Here is a 9,073-nt window from a genome sequence, read left to right as displayed (position 1 = left end):
ACTGTGTGGACCATAATAACTTTGGATAGCATTTCAAAAAATGAGAATTCCGGAACACTTAATTGTGCTCACGAGGAGCCTGTACATAGATTAAGAGGCAGTTGTTCAGACTGAACGAAGGGATACTGAGTGGTATCCTTTCACCTTACTTATTCAATCTGTATGCTGAGCAAATGGGCCAAGAAGCTGGACTACATGAAGAAGAATGGGGAATCAGGATTGGAGGAAGACTCTTCCACAACCTGTGTTATGCAGATGACACAACCTTGCTTGTTGAATTAGAGGACTTGAGGCACTTACTGATGAAGATCAAAGATCACAGCCTTCAGTATGGATTACATCTCAACATAAAGAAAACAAAAATCCTCACAACTTGACCAATTAGCCACACCATGATAAACAGAGAAAAGTTTGGAGTTGTCAAGGATTTCATTTTACTTGGATCCACAATCAACGCCCATGGAAGCAGCAATCAGGAAATCCAAAGAAGCACTGCTTTGGGCAAATCTGCTGCCAAGGACATCTTTAAAGTGTTGAAAAGCAAAGATGAAACCTTGAAGACTAAGATGTGCCTGACCCAAGCCATGGTATTTTCAATTACATCATATGCATGTGAAAGCTGGACAATGAATAAGAAAGACTGAAGAATTGCCGCCTTTGAATTGTGGTATTGGTGAAAAATATTGAATATACCACGGACTGCCAAAAGAATGAACAAATCTGTGTTGGAAGAAATACAACAAGAATGCTCCTTAGAGGCAAGGATGGTGAGATTGCGTCTTAGATATTTGGGACATGTTGTCAGGACGGATCAGTCCCTGGAGAAGGACATCATACTTGGTAAAGTACAGGGTCAGTGGAAAAGAGGGAGACCCTCAACAAGATGGATTGACACAGTGGCCGCTTCAAAGGGCACAAGCATAACAATTGTAAGGATGGGGCGGGAACGGGCAGTGTTTCATTCTGTGGTATATAGGGTCACTATGAGTCAGAACCGAATTGATGGTACTTTTTTAACAACAAATGACAGCAAGTATTTTGAAAAAGCTCATGTAGTCTTATTGTGAATTTTTGTTATTTATCACTCAAAGGAAAACGCACATTAGGTTAGATGAAATGTTCTGGACATCGTTTTAACAATCCAATGAGGTTCATCATGAAAAAAATGTGTATTAATATTAATATCATATGTTCCTAGAAAAATTTTTTGAGCTTACTTAAACCTTGTATCACTAGTCAGGTAATAAACATCTTTAGCATAGAGTCACTTTCCTCTAATTCCTTTATTTCCCATTTTGTATATTGAAAATATATGATATACAGGAAGGTGAAGAATCACTTGTTGAGTAGAATTTTCTTGTTTCAGTAACAGTAGTAATAAAGTATTTAGATAATAATTAAGAAAATAAATTAATAATAACAATAATAAATGAATCTTGACTTTTGCTTTTCTTTTATGCTCTCTAGTATGATATGAAAATAAAGCCATTACAATTTCTTATTCCAATTTCTTTTAAACTCTTTTATTTACAAAATAATTGAAACGTATTTTACTGGATTTCTCTATAGTCTTCACTCAACTTCTTACATAACCACAGTAACAATACCAAAATCAGAATATTAATATAAAGTTAGTAATTAATATATAAGCCTTATTAAATATCACCAGCTGTTGCAATAATAGTCTTTTAATTTTTTCTTTTTTTTTTTATGGTAGTAAAAATGAGCCCTGGTGCACAGTGTTTAAGAGCTCAGTGGCTAACCTAAAGTTTGGCAGGCGGAATGCACCAGCCACTCACTGGAAACCTATGGTGCAGATCTGTAGTGTTCTATAGAATCACTATGAGTTGGAATCAACTCGATGGCAATGTTTTTTTTTTTTTTTTTTTTATCTATAAAACAAAACATTTGTCATTTCAATATTTTATACAGTGACATTTTTACAGTGAATTCAGTGTCATCAATGATAGTTATCACATTGTGCAGCCATCACCACTGCCTGTTTCCAAATATTTCCATCCCCCTTAACAAAGCTCAGCACCCCCTAAGCTAGACTCCCTTCCTCCCACACATGGCAACCACTAAAAATTTTGATCCATGAGGCAACCCAAGATGATACATTGTATTTAGATGTATGTCATTTTAGTCTTCTCCCATTTGATTTAGTCTGTCAGTCTTTCTTTGTCTTGCATGATATTGACTCTTAAAGAATTCTCACCAATTATGTTTGTACAATGTCTCTTAGATTGGATTTTTCTGAAGTTATCTCATAACTAATTTCAAATTACTCATTTTGGTAAGAATATCAAAGTGTGCTCTTCTTAGCTTATAAAATATATCATATTGATAATGTTAACTTCAAAAAATATTTTTATTATTTTAAAGGTATAGGTAACACAATATTTGCAAATTCAACATTTTTTCACTTGTACAATTCAATGAAATCAGTTACATCAATCATGTTTTGTAACCATCACCAACATCCATTACCGTATCCTTCATCTCCATAAACAGAAACTCAGTAGTAGCTATGAGTGGGATAATGTGTTCATTGTGAACAGCTGCTGTAGCATACATGTCATTGCTAGAACAGATTAATAAAGGTCTAGACATATATTATGAAATCAGTCATTTGACAAATGCATTCTTCTTTATTTTAATCAGAAAAGAGAATCAAAATGAGTTTGCATTCAAGTGGAATGGGTAATTGTCATGGATTGGATTATGTCCCTCCAAAAATGTGTGTATTAACTTGGTTAGGCCATGATTCCCAGTATTGTGTGATTGTCCTTCATTTTGTGATTGTAGTTCTGTGTGAAGGGGGTTAGGGTGGGATTGTAACACCACCCTTACCCAGGTCATATCCCTGATCCAATGTAAAGGGAGTTTCTCTGGGGTGTGGCCTGTACCACCTTTTATCTCGCAAGAAATAAAAAGGAAAGGGAAGTAAGCAGAGAGTTGGGGACCTCGTACCACCAAGAAAGCAGCACCAGTAGCAGAGTGTGTCCTTTGGAACCGGGGTCCCTGCACCTGAGAATCTCCTCAACCATGGGAAGATTGAGGACAAAGACCTTCTTCCAGAGCTGACAGGGAAAGCCTTACCCTAGAGCTGACGTCTTGAATGTAGACTTTTAGCCTACTTTAACGTGAGGAAATAAATTTCTCCTTGTTAAAGCCATCCACTTGTGGTATTTCTGTTATGGCAGTACTAGATGACTAAGACAGTAATATTAGATATTTACACTTTTTTCTTGAGATATATTATCTCCTCTACCTCTGTCATGAGATATTCTGAAGTGATCCAAACCATCTGGGCATCTTACCAAACATAACGTTGGTGTCATATTTCTGTTTAGGTACTATAAGTAAGAGATTGCTAGTATGTTGGAAGCAAGATTTATGTACTCCAGGGAATGGAAAGTAAACCCTACAAAGATTTGGAAACCTGCCATTTCACTTAAACTTGCATGTGTCCTGTAGTTAGAAGCATGCTGGATATCCCTTCCAAGGTAAAGAGAAATTGTTGCATCTTCTATCACAAAGAAGTGTTAGGGAGGCAACATATTCTACTCTTAGGAATCCTGCTCTGACTCATACTCTGGGTGACACTGAAGTCAGTTCATATGAGTGGGGCTCAGAGTAGAAAAGAGGTTCTGCAGCAGGCAGCTCTACAGCCCTGTACTTGTGTCATAAAATCCAGCAGACATTATGCCTTCGGAATTGTTGGCAGTGGGAAAAGATGGAGTGCGGATTTTATGGCAAGCCCCAGTGACAGGATCACTATGCAGGCCCCTGGGACTCTGAGTCAAGGCCATGCCATTCACACTGGAAAATTATATGCCTTTTAAGAAATAACTTCTTGTGTGCTTTTGAACCCTGATAGATTTAGGCATTTTAAACCACAAGACCCTAATTGAGCATACATCTGGAACTGTCCATTAGGAGATGGGTTCTGTCTGATTCCCAAGTCACAAATTATATGGGGCCAGTAGATGGAAATAGTACCCGTAGGTTCAATTCCAACATAACAAGAAGGCTCCAATAGGCTGCATGAGCAGGTAGCTCAGACACTAAGGTCACCAAACACTGTTTCACCAGCCTCCTTCTCTTGCTGGTAGTTATGGCCCTATCTGGGTTGGTATGTGCCCATTAAAAGAAAAAAAACATTTTTTTTTTTTTGGAGAAGGTTAAGTCCTGAGCTTGGTTTATGGATGAGTTACGCTATATGTGGGTGCAAGGTAAAAGACATACGCTATATGTGGGTGCAAGGTGAAAGACATTAGAGAATGTCCACAAAAAATGGTAGAAAGAGGAAAATCTTTCTAGTAGGTGTTGCTGTGAGTGTGATACAAGATTATTCCCTTTTTATATTCACTTTTTATTGTAGAGGATGTGATCTGAGGTGAGAATATATTTGGTTGTTGCAACTAGGAGAGGGGTACTACCAGGACATAATGACTAGAGGCCAGAGATACTGTCCATCCTTTAATACTGAGAACAGCTCCCCACAACAAAGAATTATCACATCCAAAGTGTCAATTGTGGCAAGGTTGAGAACCTTGTGCTATAAATATGGATAAGGAGAAAGGGAAAATGCTAATAATTAGCAGGCTTTTTGTATGTGCCAGGCGCAATTCTAACGCTTTATGTGAATTAACTCATTTAACCCCTAATGAGGATACAAGGGTCGGAGAAGTTAAATCACTTGTCTGAAATACTTATCATGGTTAGGAAGTGGAAAAGTCTGAGTTTAAACTCTGTCTGACTTGAGAGCCCACCCTCTTAACCATCTTGCTACAATGTCTCTATTGAAGTGAATTTCACAACATATAGTGTTAAAGCAATGTTTTAATATTTTACTAATATTGTATGAATGGCAAGTGACTATGCTCCTTCCTTTTTAAGAGCTGTGCATAGACTCCAGAGGATCATCAGGGAGTGGCAAAGGAGGCTACTCATTCCGCTGAATTTGGGATTCAGAATTCCTGGTGTGAAATTATAAACTGAGTAGAACCTTGAGTCTCAAAGGATCCAATACTAGTTCTATGACACAGAATACAAACACAGGCTCAGTAATTTCTGCCCTCAAGAGGCTCATCAAACATGGCAGGAAATCGTGAAGGAGAGAATAATTTCTGCTCTACTCATCCATTTCTCCAGAACTACATGGCATGAAACACGTTCACATTGAAGCCAGGTAATTGTTTTGTAGGCTCATATAAGGTTGTTGTCATCTTCCTTTCAAGTGAAGAGCAGCTTCTGGGCCAATTCTCAAATAGAAATGAAGAAGACCCTGGAATCCCTCTTCTAGCATGTCAAAGACTGAGCTCATGATTATTGTCTCCTTTATCATCAAATTTTTTCCCCTCGGGCAGTGGGGAGGGAGGCCTAGCAGCAGTGAAGCCTACAGGAAAAGGAAGGTGAGTGTTGAATTATCTCTGTCTTGATAATTTCCTTTCAAACCCTCAATTACATAATTCAAAGTTTCAGGGAAACACCACCCTTACTGCTCCTTTCAGCTCTAACCCTTAGGAGGAAGGACCTGGGGCATAACACTGGGCAGAAAAGAAGAAATGATGCACAGAGGCATTGGGGGTCTAGCAGAATTCTTTATGGTTCGGAGATACACAATATGGGTAAAACGGAGGGGAAAATGGGGAACCTGCAGGTATCACCATAGGAATCATGCTCCTGAGATGTCTTGCTGTACCTCTGGACAATACTTAGTTTGTAAACCAGAAACTCCAGCTCTCTCTCTGAAGACAGAAAACAAGAGTTCATTGCTAATGTCATCTTCTACCTCTGTTTCCACAGATCATACTGGTGAAGTGAATAGCTCTGAAACATGACTCTTCAGTGATTGAGTTTATCCTTACGGGATTTACAGACCAACCTGAGCTTCAGCTGCCCCTGTCTTTTCTGTTGTTGGTGAACTATGTGGTCACTGTTACGGGGAATTTAAGTTTAATTAATCTGATTTGCCTCAATTCTCACTTTCACACACCCATGTACTTTTTCCTCTTCAATCTGTCCTTCCTTGATCTCTGCTGTTCATTTGTCTTTACTTCCAAAATGCTGATGAGCTTTATTTCGGAAAAGAATATTATCTCCTTTGTAGGATGCATGACTCAGCTATTTTTCTTCTGCTTCTTTGCCAACTCTGAATCCTATGTGTTGACAGCCATGGCCTATGATTGTTATGTTGCCATCTGCAAGCCCCTACTATACACAGTCACCACATCCCCTAAGGCCTGTTCCCTGTTGATGTTTGGTTCATATATGATGGGGTTTGCTGGTGCCAAGGTACACACTGGCTGTATGATCAGGTTGACCTTTTGTGACTCCAACATCATCAACCATTGTATGTGTGACATCTTCCCCCTCCGCCAGCTCTCCTGCAGCTGCACTTACTTGAATGAGCTTGTGGTTTTTATTGTTCTAAGCACAGCTGTCATAGCATCTGGCCTCAGTATCTTTCTCTCTTATGCTTTAATACTTTTCAATGTCCTTCACATGTCAGCATCTAAGAGTCGGTCCAAAGCCTTCAGCACCTGCAGCTCCTACATAATAACTTTCGGTCTATTCTGCGGATTTGGAATGCTCACTTACGTCAAGCCGTCGTTTTCTGGCTCTGTGAGTCAGGGAAAATTTTTCTCAGTGTTTTATACCAATGTGGTACCCATGCTGAATCCCCTCATCTACAGCTTCAGAAACAAGGATGTCAAACTTGCTCTGAAGAAAACTATGAAGAGAATTACAAATTAAGCCCTAGCAGAAATGCTGCCTTAGTGCCTGCCTCCATTGCTGTGTCTTCTTCTCTTCATCCCTTTCCTCCTATTCTTTTTCTTCTCTTCATCTTTCTTTCTAAAGTATTTTGGGAAGGATTTTTAATATCTTTTCTCACCATGGACCATAACTATGTTGACCTATTCTTGGACTCCAGGGTCATCCCACTCCCAAGGTGGCCCAATCTGATAGTTATTTCTCTTATCAGTTGGAGAGACTTGACTGATTTCCTTTCTGTGTAAAGACAACACTGTCTATTATTTCTCTGTGTGTGTCTTTCCCACCTAATGTGAACTGTAGAGTGAGATACCATATGACCAATGCATTTCTTCTTGCTTTCTCTGAAACAATTTTATAGCCTTTCCTGTTTCAAGGGTTTTATTACTTATGATTGCATTAAGACAGAGAACAAGGTGACAAAAACTGTAGGCATAGTGCAGTTATAAAAAGTTCCAGTATTTTTCAGGGTTTTTTTTATTAATAGTTTTTTTTTTCTGGACTTTTAGCCTCACATCTGTAATGTTACTGGATACCTTGTTAATCCCAGTTCTTTTATCCTTGAGGATGTGCAAGGATAGCTGAGGGTCAGCACTTCTAGTCACCTTGCACAAACTATACCTGTACTAAAAAGTATAGGAAGCTCTTTTGAATCCTCTATTTTTTTTTCATTGGTTAAACTGTGTGTTGTTAGAAAATAGAATTGAAATTGTCCCTGACTTGCATCAGTGGAAAGAATATTATTTTCCACATATTGTATTTTTCTTGTTATCCACAAATATTCTGGGAGTCATGTAGATTATGATTAAAATTATACAGCAATATTCTTGGCTACAGAACAGAGTGCCAAGTGTAATATCAAAATTCTTTGTTCGCTCAGCTCTATAAAAGGGTTCCCTTTACAAAAGAAGTCCTATTTCCTCTTTTGAAAAAACAAAAATATTATACCAAAAGCCTTGTTGTATTGGAATTTAGTCTTTCTATATTTAACTTTGACCTTTCCCTTTTTCTCTTAGAATAAAAAATTAAATCTGTCATCTATTTGTGTCCTGCATTCTTTATCAACCCTATTGAAACATACATCTCCTTGTCCTGTCCTCCACATGAAGAAATGGTTATGTGACTGGCTCAAGCTCACACAGCTAATGTTGCAGAGCCCAGATATTGAACCCATTGTTTATCCTAGGAAGGAATAGCAGGAATGTGAAAGAATGAGCATGAATATCGAGGTGGTTGGAGGGCATAATGCAAAGTGAAAGAGGTCAGGTATACAAGGACAAATACTGTAGAAGACAAGAACAGATAAATATACAGAGGTCACCGTTAGTTGGTGCTTACTAGGGAGAAGAGTGGGTAGGGGTAAGAACACTTAGAACTGAGTTGTTACTTTCAGTGATAAGAAATGTGTTCAGTGTGGAAGTAGCGAGCACAGAACAACCACAGTAAAGATGAGAGCTTGAGCATGAATAGAAAGGTACAGACACAGTTAAAGAGAACACTCACAAATTATGATAATGTAGCTAGTGTCAATGAACAATTTTTGTGGGAATTTGTAAAATAAAATTCATTGGGTGATATACAATTTTGCAACAACAATAATGACAACTAAAATGTGTGTTTGGTTACATAGATATAGAAGTATGCATATATATGTGCTGGAAGGCATATATGAATAAAACCAAAAAAACCAAACCCAGTGCTGTCGAGTCAATTCCAACTCGTAGTGACCCTATAGGACAGAGTAGAACTGCCACATAGAGTTTCCAAGGAGCTCCTGGTGGATTCAAGCCGCTGACCTTTTGGTTAGCAGTCGTACCACTTAACCACTACACCACCAGGGTTTCCCATATATGAATAACTGTATGCATATGCATATACATGTTTATGTGTGCTGCATATATTTTCTTTTTATTATTATTATAATTTAGATGAGGGTTTACAGAACAAACTGGCTTCTCATTAAATAATTAGTACACATACTATTTTATGTCATTGGTTGCCAAACCCACAACCTGTCAACGCTCTCCCTTTCTTGACCTTGGGTTCCCTATTACCAGCTTTCCTGGCACTGCCTGCCTTCTTGTCCTTGCCCCTGGGCTGGTATGCCCATTTAGTCTCAGTTTGTTTTATGGGCCTGTCCAATTTTGGCTGAAGGGTGAACTTCACGAGTGACTTCGTTACTGAGCCAAAAGGGTGTCCGGTGACCATACTCTTGGGGTTTCTCCATTCTGTGTAAGACCTTTAAGTGTGGCCTTTTTTTCCTTTTTTTTGTGAGTTAGAATTTTGTTCT

The 9,073-nt window shown here is 38.5% G+C and overlaps 1 pseudogene; it reads left to right on the top strand.

Annotated features, from left to right (window-relative positions):
- Window positions 1–5,312: 5,312 nt before the first annotated feature.
- Window positions 5,313–6,765, top strand: LOC126061127 (olfactory receptor 143-like; annotated as a pseudogene).
- The last annotated feature ends 2,308 nt before the right edge of the window (window positions 6,766–9,073 follow it).

Source organism: Elephas maximus, chromosome 17, assembly GCF_024166365.1.
Source record: "Elephas maximus indicus isolate mEleMax1 chromosome 17, mEleMax1 primary haplotype, whole genome shotgun sequence".
Taxonomy (NCBI): domain Eukaryota; kingdom Metazoa; phylum Chordata; class Mammalia; order Proboscidea; family Elephantidae; genus Elephas; species Elephas maximus.
Note: the sequence above shows the minus strand (reverse complement) of the source record. Positions and strands in the feature narration are given on the sequence as shown.